Source organism: Varanus komodoensis, unplaced genomic scaffold (assembly GCF_004798865.1).
Source record: "Varanus komodoensis strain SLA01 unplaced genomic scaffold, ASM479886v1 scaffold14_1, whole genome shotgun sequence".
Lineage (NCBI taxonomy): Eukaryota > Metazoa > Chordata > Lepidosauria > Squamata > Varanidae > Varanus > Varanus komodoensis.
In genome coordinates this window covers 15,166,061-15,186,027 of record NW_025335438.1, presented here as the reverse complement: position 1 = coordinate 15,186,027, position 19,967 = coordinate 15,166,061, and the positions used below count along the sequence as shown (strand labels likewise).

The 19,967-nt window shown below is 42.0% G+C and overlaps 1 protein-coding gene across 9 annotated transcripts in view; it reads left to right on the top strand.

The window, feature by feature from the left end:
• The first annotated feature begins 1,718 nt into the window (after positions 1-1,718).
• The window catches only part of CHD7 (chromodomain helicase DNA binding protein 7), a 199,346-nt gene continuing 181,097 nt past the window's right edge, over positions 1,719-19,967 (top strand). For 4 of the 9 annotated variants that reach the window (XM_044423952.1, XM_044423954.1, XM_044423953.1 and 1 more), the window contains exons 1-2: positions 1,719-1,973; positions 4,190-4,291. The gene's annotated coding sequence lies outside the window, so the exon portion shown is untranslated. Of the gene's footprint in view, positions 1,974-2,062; positions 2,132-2,183; positions 2,282-2,557; positions 2,583-2,859; positions 2,963-3,220; positions 3,346-4,189; positions 4,292-19,967 lie in introns of those variants that run through there. The other 5 variants (XM_044423945.1, XM_044423948.1, XM_044423950.1 and 2 more) reach the window with 5 other exon arrangements.

Genomic DNA, 19,967 nt, shown 5'->3' with positions numbered 1-19,967 from the left:
GGATCATGAGTTAAAAAAAAAAAAAAAAGCTTCCAAGAGTAGCTTTTCACCAGAGGCAGTAATGGTGGATGCCAGGAGGGCACATGGCAGAATCTATAGGCGATTCTATATCCTGAGGGTCAAGGGGCCTGATGGAAAATAAATGGCCAACAGATATTGTTCACATGAAGAATTACTGCAGTTTAATGTTTAGTCCTGCCAAGTGTAGGACTGGTCATCATGTCTGTGCCTTTTAAAAGCTCAAAGTACTACTTTCCTCCTACTTTTGACCTTGAAGGTTACAGCACAGTAGTTAAAAGACCATTAGGGGCACAATCCTATGCATGTTCAGACAGAAAAAAGTTCCAAAGCTCCCAGCATTCCCCACCCAGCGCTGCTGGAGAGAACATCCCAGAGTTCCTCCTTCAACTGGTTTGAAAACATAGTTTATTATGGCCGAAGAGGCTAGGGGTTGGCTCAGTGCTGCTCGTTTATATACCGCTTGAATTTAACGAACGTTGTGCAGCCTTTATTCTCTCACAGTGGGCAGGGAGGATATATCTTTCCACGTCAAAAGAGTCCCCCCCCTTTATAGTTATCGCATTTGCGGGACCTCAAGGTGTTGTTCCGAAGAAGGCAGCTGGCTTATGATCATTTGTTCTAGTTCACATTATGAAATCCTGCTAGGACTGCAGACAAGAGCTGGATCAAACTTCTAAAGCAGTTTCACGCAGGAGACGTGGTTTATCCCTTGCACTGTGCCGCTAAGGTTGGACGCGGTGCGAAGCCTGGTTTTGTAACATAATGCCGACATTGGTAGTGAGCGAAGGAACAAATCGCCACAGGTACGTGGCGTGGGACCACGCTTGAATGCGAGCGTGCGGGTATTGTGCAGGGAGAAACCGGCTCTCCGCGGCGGCGCAAAAAGTGCTCCCCTCCTTCGACCGCAGGTGTTCTCCCTCGCCCCCCCCCCCCGCCCGCCCTTGCCGAAAAGCGAGAAGGAGCCTTCCTTTTCCCTCCGTGGCGTTAGAGAACTTTTCCCGGAGCAGGAACACCGGCAGCAGCGGAGGGGGAGAAATGCCGCACTTGGCCTGAGCGGCGACAGCCTGCTCCGTGTGGCCAGGTTAGGCTGCGGCCGCCCGAGGCCACGAGGGGCTCCTGCCAATGCGCCCGCCCTGTCGCCGGGGCTTTCGGCCATTCGCCCGCGGATGGGCAGGCGCGGCGCCCTCCCAGTGTGCGCCGGTGGATGCGCGCCCGCACCGCGCGCCCCCTGGCCCCCCCCCCGCGGCTGCGGGCGGGGGCGGCTGCGGAGGCTACCTGAGGGGCGGGTGTCGACTTGTCTGAGCGCCTGGTCCCCAGCGCCCTGTCAACAGGGGACCTGCGCTCCCCCGCCCCTTCCGCCGCCTTCCCCTTTCACGGGAGAGCGGGGACAGGGAGGGGCGCCTTGCGGCCGGCGGAGGCCGCTCCAGGAGCGCGGGCGGGCGGCGAGGTTAGTGACCTGACCCTCCTTCCCCTCCCCCGCCGCTCTTTTAGGAGGACTGGATTCTTGCATAAATTATGCCAGTGGTTGATGACGTGTAGCCGCGCGGGCGGGTCAGGGCGGGCGCGCGCACTCTCCTCCCCCTCCCTCCCGCTCGCCCGTGAGGAGGAGGAGGAGGAGGAGGGTGGGTAGTAGCGCCGGGAACGCGCCTCGTGGCGGGAGGGGGGAGGGAGCGAGCGAGCGAGCGAGCGACGGGGGCGGACGAGCGGACAGGCAGGGGGCGGTAGCAGCAGCGGCAGCCGCCTGGCTGGCTGGTGTGTCGCTCGGCTTCTGCGGACGCGCTCGGGAACTATCGGATTAAACTTGAATCGAGTGAAATTACACAAAGGAGTGCAGCGGTTCCGGGACCCGGTGGAGACCCCGAGACCCTCACTGACCCCCCGCCCCTCTCGCCGGCCCTGCTCTGGGATCTCCGCGCGCCTCGCTTTGACCGCCCGGCCGAAACCAGCTCCCGGTGCGTGCGCGCGTGTGCGGGGGTCTCTCTCTCTCTCTCTCTCTCTCTCGGTTGGTTTGTTTGTTTGGGAGGGAGGGAGGGAGGGAGGGAGGCGCTCCTCGGCTTGCTCGGCACTCTTCCTGCCCCCTCTTCATTCCCGAGGACGCCGTCCTGACCCGGTGAGTGACCCGCGCCTTGAGAGCCGACTCGAGCGCAGCCTAGAGGGCAGCGGCGCGCCCGGCATGAACTGCTGCTGTCCGGTCGGCCGGGCCCCACGGCAGGTCGGCGCGGGGGAGCGAGCGAGAGCGCGGAGTGAGCAATGGAGCATGGTGCGTTCTCGGGGCTCCTCGCCCGGCTTCCGCGGGCGCTGCGCTGGTCCATGTGCATCCCCTGGCCGACGAGCTTCCCAGGATGTGTGCGGGGTGCGGGGAAAGAGAAAGAGAAAGGAGGGCGGGAGGAGGAGGAAGAAGCGGCGAACACACCGGAGAGCGGGAGCCCGAGCGAGTCTGGCGGCTCCTCCTGACCTCTTCCTCCTCCTCTTCCCCTCCCCCTCCCCCTCCCGCGCCTTTCCTCGAGCGCAAGTTTGGAGGGTGATTAAGAGGAGAGAAAAGTTGGATGAAAGTCTTCGGGGTGCGGATGGGGGCGAGGGAGGGGGTGCGTGGCTGCCGCCGGAGGCAGGGTGAGGGAACGACGACGACGACGACGGGATGAGCCGAGAGGCTGAGCGACTCCCGGGAACGCTCTCCCTCCGCCCTGCTGGCCACGCTGAGCGCTCCCGGCCCTGGCAGCACAACAAGCGCTAACAAAGTGCGGGGGGCCGCCTCCCGCCAGTCTGACCCGGGGGCTGCTTGCGGACACATGGAGCCGTGGGGGGTGGGGAGGGCGGCGAGAGAGAGAAAGAGCGCAAGGAAATGGAGGTGATGGTGGTGGCGGTGTGGGGGAAGAGAGGAGAGGCACGAGGTTGCGCCGGGGTTATTTGTCTTCCCCGAAGAGGAGCGCGGAGGCTGGCGGTAGGAGTGAAACGGGAGTCACACGCGGGGGCGGGGGGCTCGGGGCTCCTGACTGTTTCCCAACAGCCCAAGAAGAAAGCGGGGGGGGGGGGCGCGGAGAGAAGAAGAGAGAGACGCTATCTAAGCGGGCTGGACTGGGCTGGCGGCAGTAGCAGCAGCAGCAGCAGCAACAACATAATAGAGACTTAACCCCGCGGACCAAGTCTGCTTCCCTTTCTCTCTGTCTCTCCCCCCCACCCCTCCCCGATCTCCACCTTTCGCCTGCGCGCTTCTCTGTCTCTCTCTCTCTCTCTCTTCCCCTCTTCGGGAGCGGGTCGCTGAGAAGGTCTCCTTGGTGGCCGTAGTTTTCCCCCTCCCTTCCCGAAACCAAGGCCATTTTGAGGGTGAGCGGAAAAGGTGGTTTGAGGCCAGGCGGTCAGGGAGTGCGTCTGTTTAGGTTTGATTCATACGGGGAAATGGGGTTAGACGGGGATTTTGTTTCTCCTTGGGTTGTGGTGGGTGGGTGCTGAACACAGGTCTGCTGGAAGTGGGAAGCGGACGTTGGGGAGATGGATGGTGGTGGGGGCTGTTGAGGGGGTGGGGAGGGAAGGTTGTTAGTGAGACTCGGGGAGAAGGAGCAGCCATCATTATATTGCATTCATTTTTCCTGGTAGCGTTACGTGAGGGGACACCCTTCCGCACTGTTAAGACACCCCCTCAAACTGATGGTGGGGCAGCCCGGGGGGGTGGGGGGAAGCACCCGGGAGCTTTCTGAATGTACAATAAATTGGATGAGTTTCTCCGGATCACTTTTGGATATGCTCATGCTTCGGTTTAAAGTAGTTTTTAAACAGACAATGGACAAAAGAAAAGTAGAAATGCACAGGGAGTTTCCTTTGAATTGCTAGAGATTGTTCGATGCAACAGCCAACTCATTCTACTTTGCCTTTGTTTTTGTTTGGTATAGAACTGAATGTGTTTTCTAAGTAAATCTAGTTGAGATTTAAAAAGAAAAAAATTCAGCAAGCTTTTTCGACCATTCAGTCCTCATAGATTTTGGTTTGAAAACTTAAATTCTCAAAGCAATACCCCCCCGCCCCACCCTCCAGAAGCATGTTCTGTGAAATTTGTTTTCTTCAGAGCTGAAACACAGCTTTTTCCTGGAGGAAATGTGTTTGTACGTTTCAAATAATATGTAAAATACATATAAAAAACAAAAGTTGAACAAATATTTCTGTTTTCTTGTAGATCATCATTCTAACGGAGGCAAAAAATCTTAGTGACCATGATCCTAGCAGCATGGATAGCTGATTTATCTCAGTTGTAAATCCAGTTAGTTTGCAGTAATGTGTGAGTATTACACTTTTTTGTAAAAAGACACAGTTGCTAATTATTATTTTTTGAATAGAAGTTGAGATTGATTATTTTTTTCAATTAGAATGCTGCGTCTGTTGCTTGGAGTGTTCTTGTCTTGCTATTGCACAACAGAGGCTCTTCAGTCTTTAACCTAAAATGGCAGCTTAATTTGACTGGGGCCCCATTCATTGACAATGATAATAAAAAGGCTGAAAGCTGAACGTAGTTGGATGCTTAGAGTACATTTGAGAATTCTACTTTGCACTGTCGGATGGTGCAGAGACAGCAACTTGCATCTTGAGTACAAAAGTTTCCAACAAAATCTTTTTCTAAAAATGGTATTGGCTTATGAAAAACACATGCTAACAGTGGCTAGATAACCTAATGATTGTGAAAAAGCTTGGAAAGTCTAGCTTCCTCATCACTTCCAGATCTTATTGTAATTAGAACTCACTTTTTAAAAAAGTATTCCCTGTTATTTGAAGTAGTGGGCTATGGGATATCTATATATGAGGTATGAAACAGGTGACTGTCATTTATGTTCTCAAGATTAAAAACATTACTACACTGGTAATAAATTCCATAATAATAACTTGGAGTGCAGTTTATTTTCTGACAAATTCATGAGTTAAACACAAAACAATATCTTGGAAATTAACAACACTAATTTCAAATAATATATTGATGTGACTCATACTAGCTCTCAAAAGAATCCTGGAAGTTCCCACTATTTCTGGAAAATACACCATACCACATGTTTAAGCTAATATTGTTACCTTTAGAATTCAAATGTTCACATTTATAAGGGGTATGAGTTTACCAATTTGAATCCTTGAAACTTGTGATATTAAATACATAGTTTTAGATAGTTCTCTTAATCAAACTAGAATTTTTTAAACATCAAGTGTGAGAAGAATCATTATAGAAAAAATATGATAAGGTGATGTTGCAAAAATACTGAATGACTGCAAAGTGATAATTTGCTCACTTTTACTGTTATCTTGAAGAATATTAAAGATACTAAAGTAAGGTAATTGCAATGGCATGTGCTGTACTTTTAAGAAAATAAACCAGTGTAACATCGCAGAACTAGAAAACTGGTCAGACATAGGATTTATTAAAGGTTTGCTTCAAAAATTAATTATTTCTGGCTATACATTAGAAATTGGTTGAATCTAAAGCTTCTGTTTGTTGAGCAGAAGGGGTCTTTTGATCCAGTCCATAGAAACGAGTGAGTTAGAATTTTTGCAGTTTCATGTCATGCATTTTGTAAAAATCTCAGGAACTTGTCTGGGTTGCTTGTTTTACTATTCTATTGAAGTAGTTTAAACAGAACATAACATAAGAAGAGCCATGCTGGATCAGACCAATGGTCTATCCAGCATTCCATTCCCTTGGTGACAAACCAGCCATACACAGGATCCCTCAAGAACTGGGTTAGTTGCTCTTGCCCAAGCTCCCCAGCCACTGGTATATGCAGGCATACTGCCTCTGATACCAGAGATAGTGCAGAGCTGTCAACACTAGTAGCCACTGATAGCCTTCTCCTTCATTTTAGCATGTTATCAATATGGCATTGTGGCATGAAAAGTTTAATAAGTTACAATTTTCTAAACTCAGAGGTATGGTAATAGAACAGGAGTTATCATCTGTTCATGCTCTTTGTAAGAAAATTGTAGATTTCTTTATTTGCATTGCCATTTTTCGGGGTAAACTAACATGGTTTTTGGCTTCTGAAATATAATTGCCTTTATGGATAAAATATCCAAATAGGAAAACCATAAAAACCAGATGGGATGATTGTACATGGAGTGAAAACCATGAACAATCCTTGGAAAGCTACATCTTGACCTGTGTATACATGGTTTAAAAGATGCGTGTGACATAGTTAAGGATTTACAAATGTGTTTACGACAGGTGACTATCATAGCATATTAAAAACTCAGGCTCTGAAGAAGGTGGATCATTTGCCCTAATTCAAGAGGCATTCCTGCTTGCTTGCTTGCTTGCTTGCTTTAAGTTCAGTATATCATTCAGAATGTAAGGGAGGGATCCCAGCCTTCTCCCCAGCTTGGTGCTGAAGACAAATAGGCAACTTGTCTCTGTGATGTGTGAAGAGGAAAACTGCCACTCCCTCTCTAAGAGAAGATGGTAGTAGAGATCTTAACTGGTTATTAAGGGCAGTACAGAATTTGTTGACTGCTGATGATAATAGATTTGGAGTCTTTTTCCCCTCCTCTCTTTTGCAAGGCACAGTTGGAATGATTTGAAGTCATCCTGAATTAGTTTGGCTATGGTGCATCAGGGAGTTGGGATAAAATGGAGATTTGAAAACCAAGTCCTTCAGTTTTGCATCCCGAATATAATGATTTACTTTTCAGCTACACTTAATGGGTGCAGTACTCAACTTAGTGACTTTTGGTCTTGGAAACTCAAATTCAGTTCTTTCCATGGTGGCTCCCTGCTTTGCATTTGCCACTGACACAGAAGTGTTTTCCACAGGAAGCATGTAAATGATTAATATTCTTACATATTGAGCTTATACAATGTTAGCCCTAGTTTAATTCTAGGGATTCTAGGTTTGTATGTTCAAAAATGTGCATTTGATTCCATGTGTTATGGAGGAACCACAACTGAACACACAACTATCTTTATTGCCTTAGTGTGTGTAGTTGCCATCACCAATGAAGTACATCAGATTGCTATTGGAAAGTTATCTCTCACCTTTTAGCACAAAATGTGAACTAGTGAGGGGTTCATAAATAAGTGGCAGCTATATCCATGTTTGTGGCAATTCAAGAGACCTGTGTGATCACATAAATTCTTGTCAGATCTCTATGATTGGTCAATTTATGTGTTTCCTTTGGTTGAGGAGGAATAGTCAGCTTCTGTAGCCCTGGAAGCTATTCTTTCCAAACAGTGACCTAGGGGCTATAGGGGCCATTTTGCTTCAGAAACTGACATTTTGGATTGGCACTGTGTACTCTAGCACCATGAGGTTCTTAGGCCCCATCTTGTAGTAAAATTTTCAGTTACAGAGCATATGTGCTCAGGCATTGCTGAAGTACTATATATGAAATCCAAATAAGTTTAGCCATAGCACAGACTATTTCCCTATTAGAAGTTGAAAATCTTTTTCCGTGTATACAGTTTAAGTTGAAAGAAATAGTTTACTGTAGGCTCAATTAAAATTTGATGAAGTCTGCAAGTGTCACTAAGTCCAAGCACCATCAGTTGACAAAACCTGGTCTGTTTGTGTACATACGTCGGTAAGGTGAACAAAAGTTCTTAGCAAGATGGGGATTTTAACCTGCTGTGTGTCCCATCTCCTTTTTCTGGACTGCAGAAAAGAACAGACTCTCCTTGACCTCACATGAAGCCTTAAAAGTTTGGAAAGCCGCAAGATGCCACACTGTTTTCTGAATCTCTCCTTTGAGGTACAGTATGGCAGAGACAAGCCCTATCTCATCAGCCATTTTGGAGGTGGGAGGATTGGAGCTTGTGTCTGCATTCACACTTGCCCTTGAAGGCGCTTTGAGCATTAAAGTACTTCATTCAAGATCTTTACCCTTGGGAGATGTGAGAGTTAGGGTAGGTAGGAGCAAAATTTTTAATTAGTTGACAAGGCCAGTCTCATTTGTAGACTCCTGCCACCTGAGAAATCATAGAGTGATTGGTGGGCAAAATGTATTTTATAAATGAATCTTTGATCTCAAATTTCTAAACCTTTCCTACAAATTCTGTGTGGTAGCATTATGGTAAGATTTACACGGGTGAGCACAGTGACTTTTTAAATGTAGCAAGGCTTAAGTCATAAGGAAATGATTCTTGAGTTAATAAGTTTCTTTTATAGTAGAAGTTTGTCATACTAGCTTGATACTTTAATACCATTTTAAAATAAAAATGTCTACATTGGTGGAAAGCAATAGATCTACTAGACTAGTTAGGTCTGCATCCTAATCCTTGCCTTATCTAGATATAGATGAACACTGCTATGAAGTTAATGAGTCATCATAAGAAAGACACTTAGAACTGCAGCCTTAACATCTAGATGAACGTTAGGCAATGTTCAAACGTTCAGCGTTAGGCAACGCACAAATCCTTTCACCAATTTGTGACCACCGTTCCTACTACCATGTTTGGGAGAATTTTTCTGTTGGGTTTTGACTTTTTAAAAGTCCTCTATCATGACTGGACACCAATAGATGCCAGCATGTTGCAAATGTTTGCTGGGAAGCTGTGAAAATTCTTTGACTCTTAATGTTACATGGAACTGCATATTCAGAGTGGCATAGTAGAAGTGGCCTAGTGGTTTGCTTTGGAATGTAGTTAAAGTATAAGAACCTTTGGAGTGATCATTTAGGAACTTTGGTGGGGAGAGGGGGAAAATCAGGCTTACATTAGTTTAGGAAATGTCTGCCTAGTCCAGTACTCTGTAACCTGACTGGCAGCAGCTATACAGATCACAGACAGAAATTTTTCACATCATTTTCTACCAAATACTTATAACCAGAGATGCCAGGGATTGAATCTGGAACCTGTCCATGCAAAGCATATGCTTTGCATCTGAGCTATAGTTCTTCTTAGGTTTTGCCTAAATTGTCTGCTCCTTTCCTAACGGTTCTACAAAGATGGATACACTGGTTCTAAACAACATAGGAGTATGATCTGTTGACGTTTTAATCTATACTTTTTATAACAGCTACTTTTTCATAAATAAGTTGTTTTCCTATGATTAGAGGCTACCTGGAATTGGGCTTGCTGCACCAAGAGAATATAGCCCTGGATGCCTCTCTACTTTACAAGGCTGAGTCACTTTTATTAGGCTGCAATCTTGTGTCTATATACCTGGAAGTAAATCTGATTGAATAAAGCAGAACTATATAGGATTGTATTGTTAGTGATTTATTTAATTTCAGTACTATTTGGACAAAATATATAGAACATCCTAATTGTTATAGATGGTGATATTCTGTTCTGTCCATGTATGATACTTTCTGGGGTTTACTGAATGATGTTACTATAGGGAAAATTTAGGAGTTGATTGCAACTTTAAAAAAAAAAGAATTTGAAAGTAATGCCTATGCATTTTGTTAGAATTCCATTTTAGATTTCTGTACAGTTAGTGATGTTTATGTGACACAATTATAAATTCTGGGTAATATACAACAAACAGATTTGAAAACATTTAAAAAAGAAGTGACATTCTGACTGGAATAAGATATGTACGGTGCCATATAAAATATGTTTATCCCCCCCCCCCCAAATTATGGGCTTGGGGCTGCACTTGCAGAGACTATTGTGTTAGATTGATCACCATATTGGAACTTTAAAAAGTTTTATTTCAGAGAGGGTTTTTCATATCAAAATGTTTATAAGACATTAGCTCAACATGGCTTAAGTGGGAATTAAGAACCATAGTTCTACTTTTTTTTTTTTTAAGGATTATGCTTTAAAGTTACTAGTGATGTAGGCACATAGATATCAAGAAGAAAGCTTGATCAGGTATATTTTAATTAAGTATATCCAAATATACTTGTTAAAGGATGGTTGAAGTTATTTCTGGGAATGGAGGAGATGCTTCGTAAGGAATATTAATGAAATTGGTGCTGTGTACATGGCAGAACCAAGATAACTGGTATGTAGACGTTCTTACGGCACAGATGATACCATGAAAAAGCCTTACAGGCTTAAAGTTGAGATACTTCTGTCAATGTTTCAGAAAATACAAATTAATGGCATAGATTATGTAGTAGAAATTCAAGTAAGCTTGTTGTTTAATAGACCATCTGAGTGGATAATAATCTGTAATTTTAATGGTAGTCAGGTCATGCTAAAACGTATACACCCTCAAGAGGTGCAAACTATGCTTAGAAGTGGATTTCTACATAAGACTCAGCACGGATGTGTGTGCAGCAGGCTGCTGTACATAAAAGGGGAGGGGGGAAGCGTCATTCAATAATAGGATACTATGTGTCAAACAAGACATGATTCTGGATTTAGAATAGTGTATTCTCTGGAGTCATGACTGTAGAAATTTATGTATAGCTGTTTGGTTGTGTTCACAGTTTCCTGGATTATGGCAATTTATGATGGAAATTGAGGACCACAAGGATACAACAACTGGTTATTCATAAACACTGAGAAAAGAGATACATTTGACTTTATAAAAACTATTGGAACAGGTATTAGTATTACTATAATTAGCAATGTTCATTTTGAGAATCAAAAAGTGAAGAACAAAGCACTTATATATGCAACTTGAGATTTGTTGGGAATGACTACAGTATAAAAGTCTCGTAGATTTTTTTCCCCTAGAGCCGTCCTAATTTTCTGTATTTTGATTGTCCAAAGATGTCACCTCCAAGTCAGTGTCATTTGCCTTGATGAAAGTGTTTTGGCATTGTGTAAAACCATGCTGAGTTTGTTGGCATTTATGTGCACCTTGGTTCCTTTAAAAATAATCTTCTGATACTACTTATCATGATAAATTACCTTGAAACTAGATTGAATTTGTAGCACTGTTGAGGAAACAGTAGAAATATAAATATGTTGTGGTTTTGGATAAACCAGAGTTACAGAGATGGCTCTTGCGGTTATCTATCATTGTTTCTAAAATGAAGATGAAAATAGCTATTTTAGGCTTATCTGGCTTGGCTAGTTACGTCTAAGATATATATAGGCCAAGATATTTTAGATTATGACTATCACCATCCCTAGCCATTGGAGATGCTGGAACTGATGGGAACTGTAGTCCAAAAGATCTAGCTTGGTGGCACTAGCTTGGGGTATTAGTCTAGCTTTTGACAGAGTTTGGAAATCTGTCTCTTCCTCTAATCTTCTCCGGTTTCCCTTATTTTGAAAAGGACAGGATTCTAGAATAGCCAGAGCAAGACTGGTTCTGTATCTTCCAGTCCTGCCCTCTGCCAAGTTAAGGCTTTGGCTGGCAGCTTAGTGTACGCAAGTCTGAAAAGCTTGGATCAAGTCAAGCAGAAAAGGAAACTCTGCAGATCTTTCTTTGAATTTCACCTAGTTGATACTTAAACATCTACTATGGGAAGTTTGTAGCACTGACAAGGTGAACTTATCTTTGTTACAATGTATTTGTGTTGAATGCTTTGATTATGAACATGTTTGTGTCTGATATAGCTTTCTGTTAGGGATGTGTGGAAAGTGTTAAAGTAAGCTTTAATGTGACAACTGAAACTGAGATTAGTCTGAAAAATGGTGCATTGCATGATTATTATCTAAAGTCAGGCTATAGGTTCAGGCTCATATTATGATGCAGAGGTTTTCCCAAGCTCTGTTACAGGCGTTCCTTAAATAAGGGGATCGATGGATGTTCAGTTAACAGATCCTGGTAAAAGTACAATGGTTAGTGTTGTATGGATGGGTTAAAATAGATGGGTTATTTGCAGCTGTTTCCTGAAAATTGTTGGTTTATGTTGTCTTACCTTGATCTTCTAGTTTGTCCTGTAGTTGAAGAGATGATGTGGGTTGCTGGGAAATTGCTTGGGATAAATGCTCTTTTTCCAAATGTTTCTGCATTAGGACTGCAAAGATGTTGCTTGGTTATTTTGATCAGCTACAAAAATGTCCTTATTTAAAGAAGTATTTAAAACAATGCAGAATTAGTATTATTAATAGCCAAGCTTTTCAGAAAAGTCCTTTTTGTCTCTTGCATAGGAGGAATGCCTCTTCTAAGATGGCGCCTGCTCTGATAATCTGGTTCTCCTTGAGTCTTCTAAAAACCTAGCATGCCTTTTCTGAATGTATACTGATTTTATCAATTTACTAAAAGATGATCAATGAAAAGATTTATTTAATTGGATGACAGTTCCCATCTGGATATGTTTGCTATTTTTCTTCAGATGACTTGTGTTTTATGGGGTTAAATGAAATTAATTACACCACTTGTTGAGGAGCTTGTAGAAGGAAGTCTTGCACCCATCCTGCTTAAGGGATCCTATGGGCAGCTGGTTTGCCACTCTGTGTATGGCATGCTGGACTAGATGGACTTTTCATCTGATCCAGCATGGCTTTTTAATGATCTTATGGAAATGGCTACAGTTGGTCAACTTTTCTCACTTTGTCTATGAAGCCAAAGGAGGAAGTGAAATTAGTATACATAAGTGGCCTGAGAACCAGCTCCAAGTGAACTGAATGAATGGGTTGGTCTGAAAGAAAGAAAGAAAGAAAGAAAGAAAGAAAGAAAGAAAGAAAGAAAGAAGTAGAAGAAGAAGGTTTGACCAACAGTAATATTCTTCTCTCAAATGAAAAAATGTTCTGAAATTTAATTGCAGAATTTTGAGGATACTTTGTAGACTGTCATTCTAAATAAAAGATAAGCAAATACGTGTAGTATTTCCACTGATAAGGTCCCTAGGTATTATCATTATTGCATTGCCTTTATATCCACATTTTTTTTTCTTGTGAAGAATCCAGAGTGACTTATATAGCTCTGTTTTATCCTCACATCAACAACTCTTTTGTGGTGGGTTGTGCTTACAGTCTGTGATTGGCCCAAAGTCACCCAGTGAGCTTCATGGCCAAGTGGGTACTAAGATATGGATCTCCTGGGTCCCCACACCACACTGGCTGACATGATTGCTTATTAAGAATTATGTATACAATACCTTTTGTTTTATAGGTATGTGTGTGCTAATGGTGTCTTAAATAATAAAAGTTTAGGATGTTATAATCTTCAGGTTATTATCAGGAAGTGCTTTTTTATTTCTTAAAGAGTTTTCAATTTGAAACATAACACTAGAAGGTTCTTGTCTCAGCTGACCACCATCTTGAGACTAAGGCCTAATTTCTTGTTTTCATGTTTTGAGTCTCCAGACTGCATACTTGCTCCCTTCCCATTTCTTCTTTGCATGTGGGTATAGGGAGGAAGCCTCAAGCTTGTGGTTTGGGACAATCTGCCATTTCCCATTATGGTCAAATATGAGAAGCTGTTGGAAACAGCAGTGTTCAATATTCAAATATAATGGGAAGCTTCCATTTGTTTTGTGCCACAAATGGAAACTTTAAACTTCCGCCCTCCACTTCCAAAGGAGATGGCAAGGATGCAAACCTATGAGCCAGAGACTTGCAACTGCACATAGTTGCAATGAAGTACAAAGCTCAGTAGAAGAGCATATGCTGGCATATAGGACGCCTGAGGTTCAGTCCTCAGAATTTCCAAAGAGGGCTGGGAATGGCTTATATCTGAAGCTCTGGAGAACTTCTGCTGAATAGACAGTGCTGGATAGACAATGCTGAACTAAATGGACCAGTGATTTGACTTGATATAAGACAACTTTCTGTGTTCATAAACTATGGGTTTCCTATTATGTCTGGAAACAGACATTAGCCTAGGTGGGGGAATTACCATCCAACTTGAGACAAGGGACAAAATAGTATTTATATGATTTGGCAAATTATTTGTGGAAAAAGTGGTGATTCTGCTCTTGATTGAAATGTGAGGTTTACAGTAAGAAGTGTAGCCCTAGCATCTTCAGTGTTGACTGAGGGCTTGTAGTATTAGGTAGTAAATAGTCCTCTGGAGAAACAGAAATTGACAGTTATCTCTTTCAATAATGTTAATGTATCAGTCAACTTGGGGAATAATATCTTATGTAAATGTATTTCAAGAGTGTTAATGCTATATTAAGATTTGACTACTGCATACTTCAGTCTTGGAGTAGACTCTTAAGATGACCAGGGTGTATTACATTAGTGTTTAATCTGTGCTAAGAGGAGGTTTTTTTTTCCTTTTCCCCTCCTCCCCTCCCCCCCTTTCTTTTTCTTTTTCTTAGTGGGATAGGCTTCATCAACTTTGCATGATGGAATAACTGTTAAAATAACATAAGGTATTTTTCAAGAATGAAGTTATAAAGAATATGAAACACAGTTGAGATTTCATTGACTGCAAAGTGTGCATGTTTTAAAATAATACAGTTTTTCTCCTCTGAAGTTTAGCATAGTGTTTAAACCCTTAAAATTTGCATTTAGTAAATCAAATATTAATAAAACAATTCCTACATGCATCTGGTGTACTGTGAGTGTTTTTAATAAGCTTTAGCGAAACATGTTCAGATCATTTAGCTTTCAAGCATGATCCAGTCATAATGCTAAACTTAAGAGAATGAAAATACTTTTCGTAACAGACTGAGAAATTACTAGAATTAATAAAATGGGTGTATAGTCCTATCTGGCCTAGAAGAGAGAGAATAGTTGCAACACCATTTGGACTCTGCTGTGATTCTACACTAAAAAGTAGGACCTTGCTTGCACATTCTTACTGGTTACATGATGACTGAAACAGAACCTTGTGTGTGTGAATGGTCTAACACCGTGGATGGAGTTTATCATGTGATATCATTTTCAGTTGAGTAAGTTTCCTATCTTTAGGGTAATTAGGTGCTACACACAATGTCTTTTACATGCTTGAACCATTGCTAACCAGCAAGTGGGATACTCATTTAGCATTTTTCCCTCAGTGAGGGTTCAAGGTGATGATGTGTGGAAAGTGCAAATTAACATTATGCTTTCTAAGACTTAAAAAACAGTGATTGTCATATGCAACTCAATGCAGACATACATATTCACATTGGTATTTCACCGGAAATCATTACTTGAATGTGTGAACTGCTTTTAAAAGCAATGAATCTTACTTCTTAGCTATAAAATCTAATAGTGATATGAATGGCTCTAACTATTAAGTAAGCTGTAGAAAGCTGATGGGTTTGAAGGTACTTTGCATGGGAATGAGGGAGAGGTAGAAGTAGAAGTTCATGATAATAAAGTCAATTTTTATTTTATATACTGTGAGTTAGTGACAGATGCTAAATGATAAGCAGCTGACTGCTGAACAATACGATTCTAAGTTCAAAGCCAAAACTAAAAATGTGCTATGGCTTTACAAATGAATCAAGTAATAGAATGTTTTCTATTATATAAAGTAGTTGCTATAAGGAACAGTTGTCAGTATATGTAACTTTGAAGGTTATGGATCAGGGTCAGGTAACTTGTAGGCCACAATTCCTATTAGCCCTAGCCAGTGGTGAGGAATGATAGGAATTGTAGGCCAAAATATCTGAAGCACAACAAGTAGCCTGTACCTGTTAAAGGTTTAGTGTTGCAGTTACTTTGTCCATGTACAATTTTTAAGTATTTATATTGGAGGGAGAGTTATGTACGTCAGTGCTCACCAGGATCAATGTGTGTAGGTACTTTACTGTAGGTACTGGCTGTTTTTTTTAATATGCACTTTTAAAGATGCGTTATGTATTTATAAGATAGCGCATGCATGCATTTTGCAGATCAGTGTCCTATACAAGTTTATTAAAGTCCTTTCCAGTGGATATTTGACATTTTTTAGTGTTGGTTGAAAGATAAATTAAAGATAAATTGGTTGAAAGATAAATTAAACTTCTGGTTGGTTGAAAGATAAATTAAACTTCTGAGAGTTTAATTTATCCCTTATGTTTTGTGGATGATATGTGATATCATATTGTTTCTGCTCACACTGGTACCGAATTATATACTCTTTGGCGGGAGTGCGGATATGAAGACTTCACTGTTTCCATACTGAATTGCCTAAAAAGTAGTAGTTTCATGACGTAGCTTTTCAGAGGCAGAAACTAGCATTGTTCTCATTGCATGCATTCATACTCATCTTCTTCCTTTGAAAAACAGCAAAGTAACATTACTTTTGCAGCAATTACCTGTGCTAGAAGGGATGCAGGTGGTGCAGTGGTTTAAACTGCTGTGCTGCTGGGCTGGTTGATTGAAAGGTCACTGGTTCGAATCTGCAGAACAGGGTGAGTTCCCATTGCTCCATCCCAGCTCCTGCCAACCTTGCAATTTGAAAGCATGCAAATGCAGGTAGATAAAAAGGTACCACTTCGGTGGGAAGGTAACAGTGTTCTGTGCAGTGTTTAGTCATGCCGGCCACATGACTAGGGAAACTGTCAGCGGACAAACGCTGGCTCCCTCGGCTAGGAAACAGATGAGCACCACCCCCTAGAGTCAGACATGACTGGACTTAATGTCAATAGGAAACCTTTACCTTACCTTTTACCTGTGCTAGAAGGGATTACTATGTAAGTTTCTTGGCTTTATGGAACAACTGGTGGAGCTGGGATAGTACCTCGGTACTGCTATTGGCAGAAGAAATTTCATGGTGGTTATGGTGGGAGGAATCAGCAATGTGAGTAGGAAATTAGTGAATGGACAGCAATGTTGCAGGCATTGTAGAATTTGCAAGGCTGGTAAATGCTTTGCCATAAAATTTATGAAGATGGACATGTAGAAATAATGGACAGTTCAAAGTATAACCAGAGAACAACCAAGACTTGCTACTTAGTAATGGGATAGATTTAGTTAAACTTAGATGACATTGTGATAGCAGGAGTGGGCTGTGTTTGGCCTGTGGACCACATGCAACTCTTGAAGGTCCTCTGCTGTTGCTGCATTTGCCACATGGGCAAAATAGTGATTTTGTCTGAAAACAAGGCATGGGGGATCATGTGCCCTGTTTGGAAGCAGACTTATGCTTCCAGAAGCCTCCTCAGAATACAATACTGCTCGTAAAATAGATAATGTGTTCCACAAGTGCCTTTCTAAAAAGCCGAATTGCTGCTTTTTGGTGGAGGAGTGGTGTGACTGGTGCTTTGTGGAGGAATGTAGCCTCCCAGGCCCCAGAACTTCCCCATCTCACTCAGAGGGACAAAGCACATTAATTGTTGGATAAAGCCATTCAAATCTCTCAATTTACAACTAAAACATGTAGATGTAATACTGCTTCCTTTTAGCTGGTTGCTACCAGCAACACTGCTTGGACCTTCGTATACAAACATAACTGCCCTAGTGAGAGGTCTGACTACCACTTCAGGGAAACGACTTGTAACCAACTTTATAGGTAAGTTGGTTATAACCAAGTTGGTTACAAAGTTATCATCTGAAGACAGGATTTGAAATTCAGATTTGTATCTTGCCTTTCAAAGCCAGTAGACTGAATAGAACATTTGGGGTTCAGACTGCTGAGTTGCAAAGTTTACCTGTTGATCTTCATTCAGTTATCTTAATTTGATGTGAAAGTGCAGCCATATACTGTTGCTAAATTGTATACCCTGAGAAAACTCTTTTACTTATGGAAGGACACCTGGTTGGGGTGGCAGTTTTGGTTTGAATTATCATTTAATTTGTACTGTTCAACTGACTACTTCTGTTTAGGCTGTGACATTCTTGGTGGTATCCAGTCTTGGTGGTATCCCTTAATCTAATCACTTTTTCATGTGATGACATGATGAAAATTAAAACTTAGTAAAAAAGCTGCTGATGGGAATGGTTGTCAGCACTGTTCTTGTTCTTTGGTGACTTTTCTTTGATTTTGGCTCTGAGGGTTTGGAGACCAGTGATTGTTACTGTTGATGACTTTAATGAATTCATAGTACTGACCACCATAGACCTGCCCCTCCCCCATATTTATACCCTGCCCTTTTTTTTTTCCTTTCTAGGATCTCAAAGCAGCTTACATAATTCTTCACTTCTCAATTTTATTCTCACAAACAGCAAGCCTATGAAGTAGATTTATCTTTGCAGATGCTTATCTTGCCATAACGCCCTTTTGCACATTTTCTTGTGTGACTACCTTTCTCACAGGTACTCATTGCGTACACAGTAAGGATAGTAGTAGAAATTAATGTCAGCAAAGTAATTTGCCTCTTCTGATGTTGCAGATTACAGACTGGATAAAGTCATCTACTGTTGCAAAGACAAGTAGTATCGCCAGGGCCTACTTTGGACATTGGGAAATCTGTGCTTATGTGGAACATTTTAACCAAACATGTTTGGTATGATATCTGTTGTGAGCTTCCTTCAGAAAGGCATATACAAAGTAATTGAATATTAGAGTTGACAAGGCCATCAAGTCTAACCCCATGTTCATCCCTGACAGATGGCTGTCCAGTTGCCTCTTGTGCCTTCAGTGTGGAGAGCCCATGACCTCCCTAAGTAATGGGTTCCATTGCCATACTGCTCGAACAGTCAGGAAGGTTTTCCTTAAGTACAGCCAGAATTTGGCTTCCTGTAATTTAAACCCATTGTTCCATGTCCTTCACTCTGGGATTATTAAGAAGATTTCATGGTCCTTCTCTGTGTGACAGCCTTCATGTATTTACAGAGTACTATCATATCTCCCCTCAGTCTTCTCTTCTCAAGGCTAGACATGCCGAGTTCTTTCAATCTCTTCTGACTGGGTTTTGTTTCCAGTCCCTTGGTCATCTTTGCTGCCTTCCTTTGAAATTTATCCAGCTTGTCTGCATCTATCTTCAAGGTGTGGTCTCCAGAACTGGACATACTCTATTCAATGCCAAAGAGAGGGAAACTAGTTCTTCACATGATTTGCAAGCTATACTTCCATTAATGAAGCCCCAAATAGCTTTTTTTTTTTTTTTTTTGCAGCCACATCACATTGTTGGCTCATATTAAGCTTGTGATCTACAACAATTTCAAGATCCGTCTCACTGTAGTATTGTTGAACCAAGTATCCACCATCTTGTAACCTTGCATTTGGTTCCATTTTCCTAGGTGCAGAACTTGACCTTTGTTCATATTGAATTTCATTCTGTTGTTTTCAGCCCAGTGCTCCATCCTTTCAAGATCACTTTGAATTTTGTTTCTGTCCTCCAGGGTATTAGCTGTACAACCCAGTTGTGTGTTATCTGCAAATTTAATCAGTGCTCTTTGCACCTCTTCATCCAAGTAATTAATACAAACATTGAAGAGCAGAAGTAGGGTTGGGTAATCCCAGAATTGGGCCCTGTGGTACTTTGTTACTTTACTTTACTTTACCCCAAACTGAGAAGGAGCCATTGAGAAGCACTCTTTGAGTCCACTTTTGTAGTCAACTGTGGACCCACCTGATAGTCCAGTTTTATCTAGTTTCCTGATCAGAATGCCATGGAGCACTTTGTCCAAAGTTTTACTGAATTTGGGATAAATTATGTCTGCAGCATTCCTACTGTCCACAAGGGAGGTTACCAGATCAAAAAATATCAAAATGTATTAGTCTGGCAAGATTTGTTGCTGCTAAATTTATGCTGCTGTCTAGTAATTACTGCATTGTCTTCAAGGTGTTTACAGACTGAATTTTTCATTATCTGTACCAGAATTTTCCCAGGGATTGAACTGGTGTGTGTTTCCCAGGATTTTCCTTTTAGCTTCTTTCGAAGGTAGGGACATTATCCCTCCTCCAGTCATCTGGTACTTCACTCATTCTCCATTATTTCTGAAAGATAATAGAGAGTGGTTCTGAGAGTTCTTCTGGCAGTTCCTTTATTACTCTAGGATGAAATTTGTCAAGCTCTGGAGATTTGAACTCATTCAGAGAAATTAGGTGTTCCTTGTCCATTTGTTTATTAATCTCAGGCTTCAGTCCTGACCCTTCAGTGTGTACTTTATTTGGATGTGGGGACTTAGATCTGTTTTTGGGAAAAGAGTTAGCCAGAGTAGGAATTGAGCACTTCAACCTTTTCTATGTCTTCTGTTATCAATTTTCCCTCCTAAATTGAGAAGTCAAACTATCATTTTTTATCTTGTCTTTTACTGAGCATGCACCTGAAAAAGGCTTTGGCCTTTTGGTGACTTTTGCTTTTCTTTGCTAGCCTCAGCTCATTCG